At 45.6% G+C, this 15,766-nt stretch overlaps 1 pseudogene across 1 annotated transcript; it reads right to left on the minus strand.

The window, feature by feature from the left end:
* Nucleotides 1-8,554: 8,554 nt before the first annotated feature.
* Nucleotides 8,555-12,691, minus strand: LOC311148755 (hyaluronidase-3-like; annotated as a pseudogene). Its single transcript has 3 exons — nucleotides 11,671-12,691; nucleotides 10,152-10,193; nucleotides 8,555-8,689 (listed from the first exon to the last, which is right to left on the minus strand). The product of its transcript is annotated as a hyaluronidase-3-like (transcript).
* Nucleotides 12,692-15,766: the final 3,075 nt, after the last annotated feature.

Below are 15,766 nucleotides of genomic sequence, written 5' to 3' on the forward strand. Positions count from 1 at the left end.
GTGTTGTGCTGTAACCAGTTCATGCTAATGTACCATCCTATTACTTGATAGCCCATTGTCCACCAATATATAATGTGAATGTGCCATTGTTTACTTGACTGACCCCGCTGGATATTCATTCAGTCATTCTGGTGGGTAGTTCACACTAGGTAGGAATCAATTCTAATGTTTTTGTAATGTTTTTAAAATGTATAACTGCCTTTAATTTTGCTGGACCCTCACTTCTTTTTTTCTTTTGAGTAGGCAGGATTTAACGCAAAGACACTCCTTGCCCAGGTCAGCCCAAGGCAGCTCTGGGCTCAACCCCCTTGTGTTCGTTCAAAGCATAGAGAATAATAGAGGCCACTAGTGGCCAAAAGGCCGTTTTAGCATGGGCAGCGCCATTGAGGGTTTCCACTATTTTAATGTAGTCAACTGGCTGGGACTTCCAATTCCATCGGCTGATCCCTCCTGGTGGCCCTGTTGGAGTCATGTCCAACCAGGTCATCAGGAGGGATCAGCCAATCATGAAGAAGAAAATTCATTACTTTAAAATTACGTTTAAAATTTCAACATCAATGGGGTGATGTCAGAGTTGGGATGTCCCAAAGATCCCGTTTAGACTTTTCCCTGTATTATGTTCAAAGCATGTGTGATCCACTTGCGCTACAGTGCATTTGGAAAGTATTCAGACCCCTTGACTTTTTCCACATTTTGTTACGTTACAGCCTTATTCTAAAATTGATTAAATTGTTTTTTTTCCTCATCAATCTACACACAATACCCCATAATGATAGAGCAAAAACAGGTTTTTAGACATTTTGGCAAATGTATTAAAAATAAAGTATTCAGACCTTTATTGAAGCACCTTTGCAGCGATTACAGCCTCGAGTCTTCTCTTCTTGGGTATGACGCTACAAGCTTGGCACACCTGTATTTGGGGAGTTTCTCCCATTCTTCTCTGCAGATCCTCTCAAGCTCTGTCAGGTTGGATGGGGAGTGTTGCTGCACAGCTATTTTCAGGTATCTCCAGAGAAGTTCAATTAGTTTTAAGTCCGGGCTCTGGCTGGGCCAATCAAGGACATTCAGAGACTTGTTCCGAAGCCACTCCTGCGTTGTCTTGGCTGTGCACTTAGGGTCGTTGTCCTGTTGGAAAGGTGAACCTTAGCCCCAGTGAGCTCTGGAGCAGGTTTTCATCAAGGATCTACATTTACATTTTAGTCATTTAGCAGACGCTCTTATCCAGAGCGACTTACAGTTAGAGAGTGCATACATTATTTTTATACTGGCCCCCCGTGGGAATCGAACCCACAACCCTGGCATTGCAATTGCCATGCTCTACCAACTGACCTACATCCCTGCCGGCCATTCCCTCCCCTACTCTGGACGACGCTCTGCCAGTTGTGCGCCGCCCCATGGGTCTCCCGGTCGCGGCCAGCTATGACAGAGCCTGGATTCGAACCAGGATCTCTAATGGCACAGCTAGCACTGCGATGCAGTGCCTTAGACCACTGCGCCACTCGGGAGATGCCATCTCTCTGTTCATTTCTCCATTCATTTTTTCCTCGATCCTGACTATTCTCCCAGTCCCTGCCACTGAAAAACATCCCCACAGCATGATTGAATGGCGCTGAAGGAGATGGCTGCCGTTTTACGGGCTCCTAACCAATTGTGCTATTGTGTGTTTTTTCGCGTTATTTGTAACTTATTTTGTACATAATGTTTCTGCCACCGTCTCTTATGACCGAAAAGAGCTTCTGGATATCAGGACAGCGATTACTCACCTCGTACTGGACGAAGATTTTTTCTTTAACGAGTCGGACGCAAAGGATTTTCTACAGACACCTGACAAGGCCCAAATCCCTGTCATTCGCATGAGAAAGAGACGGAGATATCGGGGTCGTAGGTCGGGGTGTCTTGTAAGGATCCGACGGCGAGTGTGCTAATCTGCCTCTACCATCAGTCCTATTAGCCAACGTACAATCATTAGATAACAAAATAGACTAAGTAAGATCATGGATATCCTACCAACGGGACATTAAAAACTGTAATATCTTATGTTTCATCGAGTCGTGGCTGAACGACCACATGGATAACATACAGCTGGCGGGATATACGCTACATCGGCAAGATAGAACAGCTGCCTCCAGTAAGACAAGGGGTGGCGGTCTGTGTATATTTGTAAACAACAGCTGGTACACGAAATTCAATATTAAGGAAGTCTCAAGGTTTTGCTCGCCTGAGGTAGAGTATCTCATGATAAGCTGTAGACCACACTATTTACCAAGGGAGTTTTCATCTATATTTTTCGTAGATGTCTATTTACCACCACAAACCGATGCTTGCACTAAGACCGCACTCAATGAGCTGTATAATGCCATAAGAAAACAGGAAAACGCTCATCCAGAGGCAGCGCTCCTAGTGGCCGGGGACTTTAATGCAGGTAAACTGAAATCCGTTTTACCTACTTTCTACCAGCATGTTAAATGTGCAACCAAAGAAATAAAACTCTAGACCACCTTTACTCCACAACCAGAGACGCGTACAAAGCTCTCCCTCGCCCTCCATAATTCTATCCTCCAGATTTCTGCTTACAAGCAAAAACTAAAGCAGGAAGTGACTCGGTCAGTAATGAAGTGGTCAGATGACGCAGATGCTAAGCTACAGGACTGTTTTGCTAGCTCAGACTGGAATATGTTCCAGGATTCTTCCGATGGCATTGAGGAGTACACCACATCAGTCACTGGCTTCATCAATAAGTGCATCGATGACGTCGTCCCCACAGTGCCCGTACGTACATACCCCAACCAGAAGCCATGGATTACAGGCAACATCCGCACTGAGCTAAAGGGTAGATCTGCCGCTTTCAAGGAGTGGGACTCATAAGAAATCCCGCTATGCCCTCCGACGAACCATCAAACAGGCAAAGCATCAATACAGGACTAAGATTGAATCGTACTACACCGGCTCTGACACTCGTCGGATGTGGCAGGGCTTGCAAACTATTACAGACTACAAAGGGAAGCACAGACGCAAGCTGCCCAGTGACACGAGCCTACCAGATGAGCTAAATTACTTCTATGCTCGCTTCGAGGCAAGCAACACTGAAGCATGCATGAGAGCATCAGCTGTTCCGGACTACCGTGTGATCACGCTCTCCGTAGCCGATGTGAGTAAGACCTTTAAACAGGTCAACATTCACAATGCCACAGGGCCAGATTAATTACCAGGATGTGTACTCCGAGCATGCGCTGACCAACTGGCAAGTGTCTTCACTGACATTTTCAACCTGTCCCTGACTGAGTCTGTAATACCAACACGTTTCAAGCAGACCACCATAGTCCCTGTGCCCAAGAACACTAAGGTAACCTGCCTAAATGACTACCGACCCATAGCACTCACGTCTGTAGCCATGAAGTGCTTTGAAAGGCTGGTCATGGCTCACATCAACACCATTATCCCAGAAACCCTAGACCCACTCCAATTTGCATACCACCCCAACAGATCCACAGATGATGCAATCGCTATTGCACTCCACACTGCCCATTCCCACCTGGACAAGAGGAACACCTACAAGAGAATGCTATTCATTGACTACAGCTCAGTGTTCAACACCATAGTGCCCTCAAAGCTCATCACTAAGCTAAGGACCCTGGGACTAAACACCTCCCTCTGCAACTGGATCCTGGACTTCCTGACGGGCCGCCCCCAGGTGGTAAGGGTAGGTAACAACACATCTGCCACACTGATCCTCAACACGGTGACCCCTCAGGGGTGCGTGCTCAGTCCCCTTCTGTACTCCCATGACTGCATGGCCAGGCACGACTCCAACACCATCCTTAAGTTTGCCGACGACACAACAGTGGTAGGCCTGATCACCGACAATGATGAAACAGCCTATAGGGAGGAGGTCAGAGACCTGGCCATGTGGTGCCAGGATAACAACCTCTCCCTCAACGTGATCAAGACAAAGGAGATGATTGTGGACTACAGGAAAAAGAAGAGGACCGAGCACGCCCCCATTCTCATCGACAGGGCTGTAGTGGAGCAGGTTGAGAGCTTCAAGTTCCTTGGTATCCACATCACCAACAAACTATCATGGTCCAAACACATCAAGACAGTCGTGAACAGGGCATGACAAAGCCTATTTCCCCTCAGGAGACTGAAAAGATTTGGCATGGGTCCTCAGATCCTCAAAAAGTTATACAGCAGCACCATCGAGAGCATCCTGACTGGTTGCATCACTGCCTGGTATGGCAACTGCTCGGCCTCCGACCGCAAGGCACTACAGAGGGTAGTGCGTACGGCCCAGTACATCACTGGGGCCAAGCTTCCTGCCATCCAGGACCTCTATACCAGGTGGTGTCAGAGGAAGGCCCTAAAAATTGTCAGACAGCGACCCTAGTCATAGTCAGAAATTGTCAGACAGCCACCCTAGTCATAGAGTGTTCTCTCTCCTACCGCACGGCAAGCGGTACCGGAGTTCCAAGTCTAGGTCCAAAAGGCATTTTAATAGCTTCTGTCCCCAAGCCATAAGACTCCTGAACAGCTAATCAAATACTGCTGCTACTTTCTGTTTATTATCTATGCCTAGTCACTTTAACTCTACCTACAGGTACATATTACCTCAATTACCTCGACTAACCTGTGCCCAGTACATTGACTCTGTACTGGTACCCCCTGTACATAGCCTCGCTACTGTTCTTTTACTGCTGCTCTCTAATTATTTGTTATTTACATTTTTTACTTATCTATTTTTTGCTTTTACACAATTTTTCTTAGAACTGCATTGTTGGTTAAGGGCTGGTATGTAAGCATTTCACTGTAAGGTCTACACCTGTTGTATTCGGCGCATTTGACTAATAAAATTTGATTTGATTTGATTCTGCCACCACCATGCTTCACCATAGGGATGGTGCCAGGTTTCCTCCAGACATGATGCTTGGCATTCAGGCCAAAGAGTTCAATCTTGGTTTCATCAGACCAGAGAATCTTGTTTCTCATGGTCTGAGAGTCCTTTAGGTGCCTTTTGGCAAACTCCAAGAGGGCTTTCATTTCTCTTTTACTGAGGAGTGGCTTCCGTCTGGCCACTCTACCATAAAGGCCTGATTGGTGGAGTGCTGCAGAGGTGGTTGTCCTTCTGGAAGGTTCTCCCATCTCCACAGAGGAACTCTGGAGCTCTGTCAGAGTGACCATCAGGTTCTTGGTCACCTCCCTGACCAAGGCCCTACTCCCCCGATTGCTCAGTTTGGCCGGGCGTCCAGCTCTAGGAAGAGTCTTGGTGGTTCCAAACTTCTTCCATTTAATAATGATGGAGGTGTAGCGGGTGATTTGGTCGGAGTCAGGCGCAGTAAGGTAAATCACAGAATAAATGGTTTATTTAGCAAATACAGCGGTACGCAGCAATGCGTAAAACACTACAGTGCGGTATAACGGCGCACTGGAGAAAACAAAGCACACGGGTGAATATCCCGGCGATACAACTATATAAAGCTCCACGAGCTATCGTCACCTGCACAATAAACAATCACACACAAAGACATGGGGGGCAGAGGAAACACTTATACAGGGACTGATGAGGGGATGTGAACCAGGTGTGTGAAAAAACAAGACAAAACAAATGGAATGATGAGATGAGGAGTGGCAGCGGCAGCGGTGATGACGAACTCCAAAGCCTGCCCGAACAAGGAGAGGAGGCAGCTTCGGAGGAAGTCGTGACAGGAGGCCATTCTTGGGGACTCTTCAATGCTGCAGAATTTTTTTGGTATCCTTCCCCAGATCTGTGGGACCTTATATAGACAGGTGTGTGCCTTTCCAAATCATGTCCAATCAATTGAATTTATCAATCAAGTTGTAGAAACATCTCAATGATGATCAATGGAAACAGGATGCACCTGAGCTCTCTAATTAATGTGCAAAAAAATCTAAAAACCTATTTTCGCTTTGTCATTATGGTGTATTGTGTGTAAATTGATGAGGGAAAACAATTATTTAATCATTTTAGAATAATAAAATGTGAAAAAAGGGAAGGGGTCTGAATACTTTCCGAATGCACTGTTTTTCCTTGTCTAAATAGATATATTCTTCATTGACTGATTAGGTGTTACGTAATGTGTAATATATGAGAATGAAAAGTCAGCAGCAAATCTTTCCATACTGATTATAGCCTGAGGTAAAGTCATGTACTGCCTCTCTCCACAAGAGAAGCAGGGGGTTCCTAACCCTTTTCATCCACAGATCCCCTATTTCACCCTATTTCCCCTATTTCACACCAATTGAAATTCTCAACACTGAAACACTTTTGTTCATTTATAGTTGACATTTGGGTTAAAGTAACATAGAACCTACAGTGGGGGAAGAAAGTATTTAGTCAGCCACCAATTGTGCAAGTTCTCCCACTTAAAAAGATGAGAGAGGCCTGTAATTTTCATCATAGGTACACGTCAACTATGACAGACAAAATCAGAAAAAAAAATCCAGAAAATCACATTGTAGGACTTTTAATGAATTTATTTGCAAATTATGGTGGAAAATAAGTATTTGGTCAATAACAAAAGTTTCTCAATACTTTGTTATATACCCTTTGTTGGCAATGACACAGGTCAAACGTTTTCTGTAAGTCTTCACAAGGTTTTCACACACTGTTGCTGGTATTTTGGCCCATTCCTCCATGCAGATCTCCTCTAGAGCAGTGATGTTTTGGGGCTGTCGCTGGGCAACACAGACTTTCAACTCCCTCCAAAGATTTTCTATGGGGTTGAGATCTGGAGACTGGCTAGGCCACTCCAGGACCTTGAAATGCTTCTTACGAAGCCACTCCTTCGTTGCCCGGGCGGTTTGTTTGGGATCATTGTCATGCTGAAAGACCCAGCCACGTTTCATCTTCAATGCCCTTGCTGATGGAAGGAGGTTTTCACTCAAAATCTCAAGATACATGGCCCCATTCATTCTTTCCTTTACACGGATCAGTCGTCCTGGTCCATTTGCAGAAAAACAGCCCCAAAGCATGATGTTTCCACCCCCATGCTTCACAGTAGGTATGGTGTTCTTTGGATGCAACTCAGCATTCTTTGTCCTCCAAACACGACGAGTTGAGTTTTTACCAAAACGTTCTATTTTGGTTTCATCTGACCATATGACATTCTCCCAATCCTCTTCTGGATCATCCAAATGCACTCTAGCAAACTTCAGACGGGCCTGGACATGTACTGTACACGTGGTCCTCTGTAGCTCAGCTGGTAGAGCACGGCGCTTGTAACGCCAAGGTAGTGGGTTCGATCCCCGGGACCACCCATACACAAAAATGTATGCACGCATGACTGTAAGTCGCTTTGGATAAAAGCGTCTGCTAAATGGCATATTATTATATTATTACTGGCTTAAGCAGGGGGACACGTCTTGCACTGCAGGATTTGAGTCCCTGGCGGCGTAGTGTGTTACTAATGGTAGGCTTTGTTACTTTGGTCCCAGCTCTCTGCAGGTCATTCACTAGGTCCCCCCGTGTGGTTCTGGGATTTTTGTGATTATTTTGACAACACGGGGTGAGATCTTGCGTGGAGCCCCAGATCGAGGGAGATTATCAGTGGTCTTGTATGTCTTCCATTTCCTAATAATTGCTCCCACAGTTGATTTCTTCAAACCAAGCTGCTTAACTATTGCAGATTCAGTCTTCCCAGCATGGTGCAGGTCTACAATTTTGTTTCTGGTGTCCTTTGACAGCTCTTTGGTCTTGGCCATAGTGGAGTTTGGAGTGTGACTGTTTGAGGTTGTGGACAGGTGTTTTTTATACTGATAACAAGTTCAAACAGGTGCCATTAATACAGGTAACGAGTGGAGGACAGAGGAGCCTCTTAAAGAAGAAGGTACAGGTCTGTGAGAGCAAGAAATCTTGCTTGTTTGTAGGTGACCAAATACTTATTTTCCACCATAATTTGCAAATAAATTCATAAAAAATCCTACAATGTGATTTTCTGGATTTTTTTTTCCTCAATTTGTCTGTAATAGTTGACGTGTACCTATGATGAAAATTACAGGCCTCTCTCATCTTTTTAAGTGGGAGAACTTGCACAATTGGTGGCTGACTAAATACTTTTTTTCCCCACTGTATGTTGTCACGAGTGTGATGTCTAATTTCAACATCTCCATTTATCTGAATTCCAATTTATCAACACCAATTGTAACATCTGAGCATCAATTCCGTTGACACAATCCCTTCACTTCTTCATTTCTGTCCACTCCCTTTTCAGACAAAATCCTTTATTTGACTCAGGATGATGCTGTGCCTGCCTACTGCACTGCATGTCTAAATCATGTTTTATTGTCCTAGTGTTTGTACCAACACAAACCACTCTAGTGGCTATTCCCCTCTCTACAGTTTTAAACACTTGATGATGAGGCAGAGGCCTAGGAACATGATGTCACATCAACACCATCATCCCACACCCTGGACCCACTCCAATTTGCATTCCGCCACAACAGATCCACAGATGACGCAATCTCTATTGCACTCCACACTGCCCTTTCCCACCTGGACAAGAGGAACACCTATGTGAGAATGCTGTTCATTGACTCCAGCTCAGCATTCAACACCAAAGTGCACACCATTCTTCTTGCACAGGTCTTTGCTGCACAGCTTGGCTGCTGAAGTGACATTGGTGACATAGTAGCCTAAAGGGCCGTTAATATACTTCTTCACGGCCAGGCAGTTTCTCTGGAGGTACACGTAGACAGGCAGAAACACAAATACATTGTGATGAACAGGATAAGTATAGGTGTCACTGTAAGTATAGCTACAAATAGGCCTGCAGTTAAATGGAAATAGTAGTTATGTTGAATGAACCTTCCTTCTGTCACCCACAGTATGTTCATTACTTCATGTACAGATCTAGGATCTTAATTTGAGCCAGTTTGCTACAGCAGGAAAATAATGCTGCAGCAACAGGAAATGTATATTATTATGTGGATTATAATTAATTTACATTTTTGTAGGGGTTGATATATTTTTTGTTAGGGCAAATCAAGTCTGACATTTTAAAGTGGAGATTACAAACTTTAGAAACCTTTTAAAACCTTGAATACACTACAAGTTTGGATTTCCTGCTGTGCAGGAAAATGCTCAGCGACAAAAAAGCAATCAAATTAAGATCCTACATCTGTACTAACTATCCCTTGACTTGCTTCTCTTTTCTTCTCTAATTCATTGCCACTTAAAACTGGTATAGAGGGAATCAAGGCTTAATCATTAAATGTGCCATCTGATACACAGAATGAGTTTGGTAAAAACATATCATCATTTGAATACAAATTAGTGGAAATATTCCTCCTTTAAATCCTTAACCCTGTATAGGTGTAGGATCTTAATTTGATCACTATTTTGTTGCTGAGAATTTACTTGCACCGCAGATGAGCTTAATGATTTACATAAATTAACTGAAAACTCGCACTAACACATGGTTCTATTACCAGTATTGCACTTTTCATGTAGCCTAATTTTGGCTAGCTAATAGCCTAACCACCGACTAAATGTTCAAATCTTGTTCTGCAGGATAATCTTTCTGACACAATACTGGTCAAATTAAGATTCAACATCTGTATATAATGCAAATTTATCCACATCCACACTTCATGTATTACTGATGTGCCTATTGTAAACAGAATGCAAAAGGACCCACAAAATCATTTTCCAACAGAACACCACAGCACCGTCTGTCTGATATAAATCAGGCCATTTCCAAGGCTCCTAATCTCATAAACCACAGTGACTGTGCTGAAACATACTATTTCAGGAGACACTGAGAACTGGCTAGGAAGGGAATCCCACGTTGAAAGTGCTTGACGTCATGTCCTATCATGGAACCCTGTAGACACTCACAGCTCTTGCTTACTTCATGCAACAAGACATTATTATGTAATTTTAATGATATTTTATATGCATTAACGTTGAAGCATGTTTCATGACTCTCCATTGCATGGTTTCTCCCTGGAGCACGCAAAGAGGCACACTTTTTTCTTAACCAGCACTAACACATCTGATTCAACTAATCATGGGTTTGATGATTAGTTGAAATAACGTGTTGCCAGGAAGTAACAAAACTGTGCCCCACTGTGGATCCAAGGGAGCCGGGATTAAGAAACCCTACTCTATGGAACAAAAACATTTTTTTTTTTTTCACTCCTGACACCCCAAGAGCTGCATTCTCTCCAATAGTGTCACTCTAGGAGAGATATAAGAGAAGATGTAACACTCCAAACACAGTCTCCCCCTCAAGTCAGAGTATGGTGAGGTCAATGCTTGACCTGCTCTAGTGTCCAATGTTGGTTGGTATACTGTCATGTTTTACCTCTTGACCCCTGAATGTCAAAATAGAGATCATGGCCCAGTCTAGAACCAGCCCCTAGCACCTACTCTCTAGGCACTTTTATACACCTTAAAGGTTTAGATAGATAAGCAATATCCCACCCAGGCAATCAGAGGGCAAGGTGGAAATGTTATATTGCTCATACAGTGCCTTCGGAAAGTATTCAGACCCCTTGACTTTTTCCACATTTTGTTATGTTACAGCCTTATTCTAAGATGGATTAAATAAATACAAATCCTCAACAATCTACACACAATACCCCATAATGACAAAGCGAAAACAGGCTTTTAGAATTTTTGCAAATGAATCAAAAAAACAAAAGCATAAATTACTTATTTACATAAGTATTCAGACCCTTTGCTATGAGACTCGAAATTGAGCTCAGGTGCGTCCTGTTTCCATTGATCATCCTTGAGATGTTTCTACAACTTGATAGGAGGTCCACCTGTGGTAAATTCAATTGATTGGACATGATTTAGAAAGGCACACGCCTGTCTATATAAGGTCCCACAGTTGACAGTGCATGTCAGAGCAAAAACCAAGCCATGAGGTCGAAGGAATTGTCCGTAGAGCTCCGAGACAGGATTGTGTCGAGGAACATATCTGGGGAAGGGTGCCAAAACATTTCTGCAGCACTGAAGGTCCCCAAGAACACAGTGGCCTCCATCATTCTTAAATGGAAGAAGTTTGGAACCACCAAGACTCTTCCTAGAGCTGGCTGCCCGGCCAAACTGAGAAACATTTCTAAAAACCTGTTTTTGCTTTGACATTATGGGGTATTGTGTGTAGATTGATGAGGAATAAAAACAATTTAATCAATTTTAGAATAAGGCTGTAACCTAATAATATGTGGAAAAAGTCAAGGGGTCTGAATACTTTCCGAAGGCACTGTACGTAACTATCCAGTTCTTTCAGATTTACTCAAGTGCCTAGGGGTTAGGCACTAGGGTTTTTTTCTGGACTAAACCCATGTGTTGTAAATCAATTAAAGGTCATGTGAGCTCTTGTAGCTGAGACTGAGCATTCCACTCATAGCCCTGTGGCAGTTCCAGAAGCTTTGGGTGATTAATAGCTTTTTATCCACCACACTGTCTAGGGGGCAGAACATGGGGGGAGACGAGACAAGTCACTTGACAGAAAAATGCTGAGGTTAGGTAGTTTATCACAATGACTGACAGGCAATAAAATGCTTGCAGCAATGAGAAAAATAGCTAACTTTTGAAAACGTGTTGGAATATTTATCCTTGTCCTAACATCTATTTTTGCTCTTGAACCAACAGCAACGGAGGTTATCAGTTTCCCAATATCACCAGTTATTAGTAATCCTTCTCACCTCTGAGAGGACCGTGAAGGTGTAAGCGTAGAAGGGTCTGGAGTAGACAAATACGGGTAGCGTGAAGTCAGTGCATGTGATGGACACAATCCTTATGGCTTCAGATGGGGTAGTGGACAAACTTGACTGTGTTGGCTGTGGACTTGAGTTCGTAGTAGGTACATGGAGGGGTAGAGGGCTGTGCTCTCCCTTCAAAGCCACATCAGGTGTTCATTACGGACGTGCTCCACGCTGGGACATTCACTCGTGTAGCGATGCGGTGTGTCTTGACGCCTTAGCTTTTGCAGCCGGAGAACAGGTTGAAGCCCCAGATGCCGTCAGGTTGTTGACTTTCGGCTAACAGTAGAGTATTGTTCATGAAGGCCTGTCCAGCCCTCTCAAATGCCTCCAAACCTAACTCCTCCTCCACCTTGATCTCAGGCCAGCCTAGATGGAGCTTACGGATCTGCTCCTTGGACTTATTGCAGAAGATGCCCTTGGAGCCCCAGTTGCGCACCCACTGGGGCCTCCAGTTCTCCCAGTCAATGACACCCAGGCCTCGGAAGTCCTTGTGGATGATGAGCTTGTCACTGTCAGCCCTGGTCTTGCTCAGGTGCTTGGACAGGCTCTGGTTCTGTGGCAGGCCCCCGTTGATGGGGTTCCCAGAGCTGGCGTAGTAAGGGTAATAGCCCAGGTGGCTGTGGTAGATGGTGACATTAGGTCCGCTAAGGGTCTCGTTGAGGTTGGTCACGATGTCGATGACACTGAGGTTTAGGTTCACCTTGAAGTGAAGGTGGCAGGACTCTGTGGAGGCGTTCCACACCACGATGAATGGCCAGGGGGTGTTCCACACCACTATGAAGGGCCGGGGGGAGTTCCACACACTATGAAGGGGGGCCAGGGGGCGTTCCACACCACTATGAAGGGGGGCCAGGGGGCGTTCCACACCACTATGAAGGGCCAGGGGGCGTTCCACACCACTATGAAGGGGGGCCAGGGGGCGTTTCACACCACTATGAAGGGGGGCCAGGGGGCGTTCCATACCACTATGAAGGGCCGGGGGGCGTTCCATACCACTATGAAGGGCCAGGGGGCGTTCCATACCACTATGAAGGGCCGGGGGGAGTTCCACACCACTATGAAGGGCCGGGGGGCGTTCCACACCACTATGAAGGGCCGGGGGGCGTTCCACACCACGATGAAGGGGGGCCGGGGGGCGTTCCACACCACTATGAAGGGCCGGGGGGAGTTCCACACCACTATGAAGGGCCGGGGGGCGTTCCACACCACTATGAAGGGCCAGGGGGCGTTCCATACCACTATGAAGGGCCGGGGGGCGTTCCATACCACTATGAAGGGCCGGGGGGCGTTCCATACCACTATGAAGGGCCGGGGGGCGTTCCACACCACTATGAAGGGCCGGGGGGCGTTCCACACCACTATGAAGGGCCGGGGGGAGTTCCACACCACTATGAAGGGCCGGGGGGAGTTCCACACACTATGAAGGGCCGGTGAGGGATCAGAGGCACCTGGGAATGCTTCATCTGCTCACCTACTGGCCCCTTCCCTGACCCCAACCCACAACGCCACCACCAGCAGACAGAGGTCAATCAGTGCCATCGCCCACATGGATCAATTGATCATCCTATCTCACATCAAAAGGAAAAAGGACAGGAGAGAAATCACCACACCTTTTTGGGGGAAAATGTAAACACATCATGGGTTTAAGTGATAATCAGTGGGGCTGGTGAAAGGACAAGTGAGTGAGGATCACTGAGCTGCACTGCTAAAGATTCCACACACTGTTCTTCAAAGAGAAAGGTGCAATTTGACTTGTCAAGCTCTGTCAAGTCTGCCGTGCTTGGTTTGTCATGTACATGCATGCCTACATTTCCCTGACAAAGATGTATTGAGTTGGCCTTCATTAATGTGACCACAATAAAGATATTTACATATCAAAGTGGGCCTTAATAAGAACTGGTGTGTCAGTTGTATGTTGACAATGATTCCTCACTCATGCACACCAACACACACACACACACACACACACACACACACACACACACACACAAGCTCTCTCTCTCTCACACACAAACACACTATCCAAGTGGGGACCAAAACATTTATTCCCATTCAAAATGATATTTTCCCTAACCCTAAACCTAACCCTTAACCAAACCCTTAACCCTAACACTAAGCCCAAACCTCTAACCCTAAAACTAAACCTAACCCTAAATCCTAACCCTATAAATAAGCATGCCCCATTCAAAAAATTCAGAACTAAGAACAGATATAGCCCCTGGTTCTCCTCAGACTTGACTGCCCTTGACCAGCACAAAAACATAGTGTGGCGTAATGCATTAGCATCGAACAGCCCCCGCGATATGCAACTTTTCAGGGAAGTCAGGAACCAATATACACAATCAGTTAGGAAAGCAAAGGCTAGCTTTTTCAAACAGAAATTTGCATCCTGTAGCACTAACTTCAAACAGTTTTGGGACACTGTAAAGTCCATGGAAAATAAGAGCACCTCCTCCCAACTGCCCACTGCACTGAGGCTAGGAAACACTGTCACTACCGATAAATCTACAATAATCGAGAATTTCAACAAGCATTTTGCTACGGCTGGCCATGCCCCCCCCCCCCCCCCCCCCCGCTTCTCCTTCACACAAATTCAGACAGCTGATGTTCTGAAATAGCTGAAAAATCAGGACCCCTACAAATCAGCTGGGCTAGACAATCTGGACCCTTTCTTTCTAAAATTAGCCGCCGAAATTGTCGCAAACCCTATTTCTAGCCTGTTCAACCTCTCTTTCGTAACGTCTGAGATCCCCAGAGATTGGAAAGCTGCCGCGGTCATCCCCCTCATCACACTCTAGATCCAAACTGTTAGAGACCTATATCCATCCTGCCTTGCCTTTCAAAAGTATTTGAAAGCCAAGTTAACAAACAGATCACCGACCATTTCGAATCCCACCATACCTTCTCCGCTATGCAATCTGGTTTCCGAGCTGGTCATGGGTGCACCTCAGCCACGCTCAAGGTCCTAAACGATATTATAACCGCGATCGATAAAAGACAGTACTGCGCAGCCGTCTTCATCGACCTGGCCAAGGCTTTCGACTCTGTCAACCACCGCATTCTTATTGGCAGACTAAATAGCCTTGGTTTCTCTAATGACTGCCTCGCCTGGTTCACCAACTACTTCTCAGATAGAGTTAAATGTGTCAAATCGGAGGGTCTGTTGTCTGGACCTCTGGCCGTCTCTATGGGGGTGCCACAGGGTTCAATTCTCGGGCCGACTCTATTCTCTGTGTATATCAATGATGTTGCTCTTGCTACTGGTGAAGCTCGGATCCACCTCTATGCGGACGACACCATTTTGTATACATCTGGCCCTTCATTGGACACTGTGTTAACAAACCTCCAAACGAGCTTCAACGCCATACAACACTCCTTCCCTAGCCTCCAACTGCTCTTAAACACTAGTAAAACTAAATGCATGCTCTTCAACCGAACGCTGCTTGCACCCGCCCACCCGGCTAGAATCATTACTCTCGGCGGACCTAGAGTATGTGGACAACTACAAATACCTAGGTGTCTGGTTAGACTGTAAACTCTCCTTCCAGACTCACATTAAGCATCTCCAATCAAAAGTTAGATCTAGAATCGGCCTCCTATTTCGCAACAAAGCCTCCTTCACTCATGCTGCCAAACATGCCCTCGTAAAACTGACTATCCTACCGATCCTTGACTTCGGCGATGTCATTTACAAAATAGCCTCCAACACTCTACTCAGCAAATTGGATGTAGTCTATCACAGTGCCATCCGTTTTGTCACCAAAGCCCCATATACTACCCACCATTGTGACCTGTACGCTCTTGTTGGCTGGCCCTCGCTACATATTAGTCGCCAAACCCACTGGCTCCAGGTCATCTATAAATCACTGCTAGGCAAATCCCTGTCTTACCTTAGCTCACTGGTCACCATAGCAACACCCACCCGTAGTCTGCGCTCCAGCAGGTATATCTCACTGGTCATCCCCAAAGCCAACACCTCCTTTGGCCGCCATTCCTTCCAGTTCTCTACTGCCAATGACTGGAACGAACTGCAAAA

Source organism: Coregonus lavaretus (genome assembly GCF_964263955.1).
Source record: "Coregonus lavaretus genome assembly, chromosome: 21".
Lineage (NCBI taxonomy): Eukaryota > Metazoa > Chordata > Actinopteri > Salmoniformes > Salmonidae > Coregonus > Coregonus lavaretus.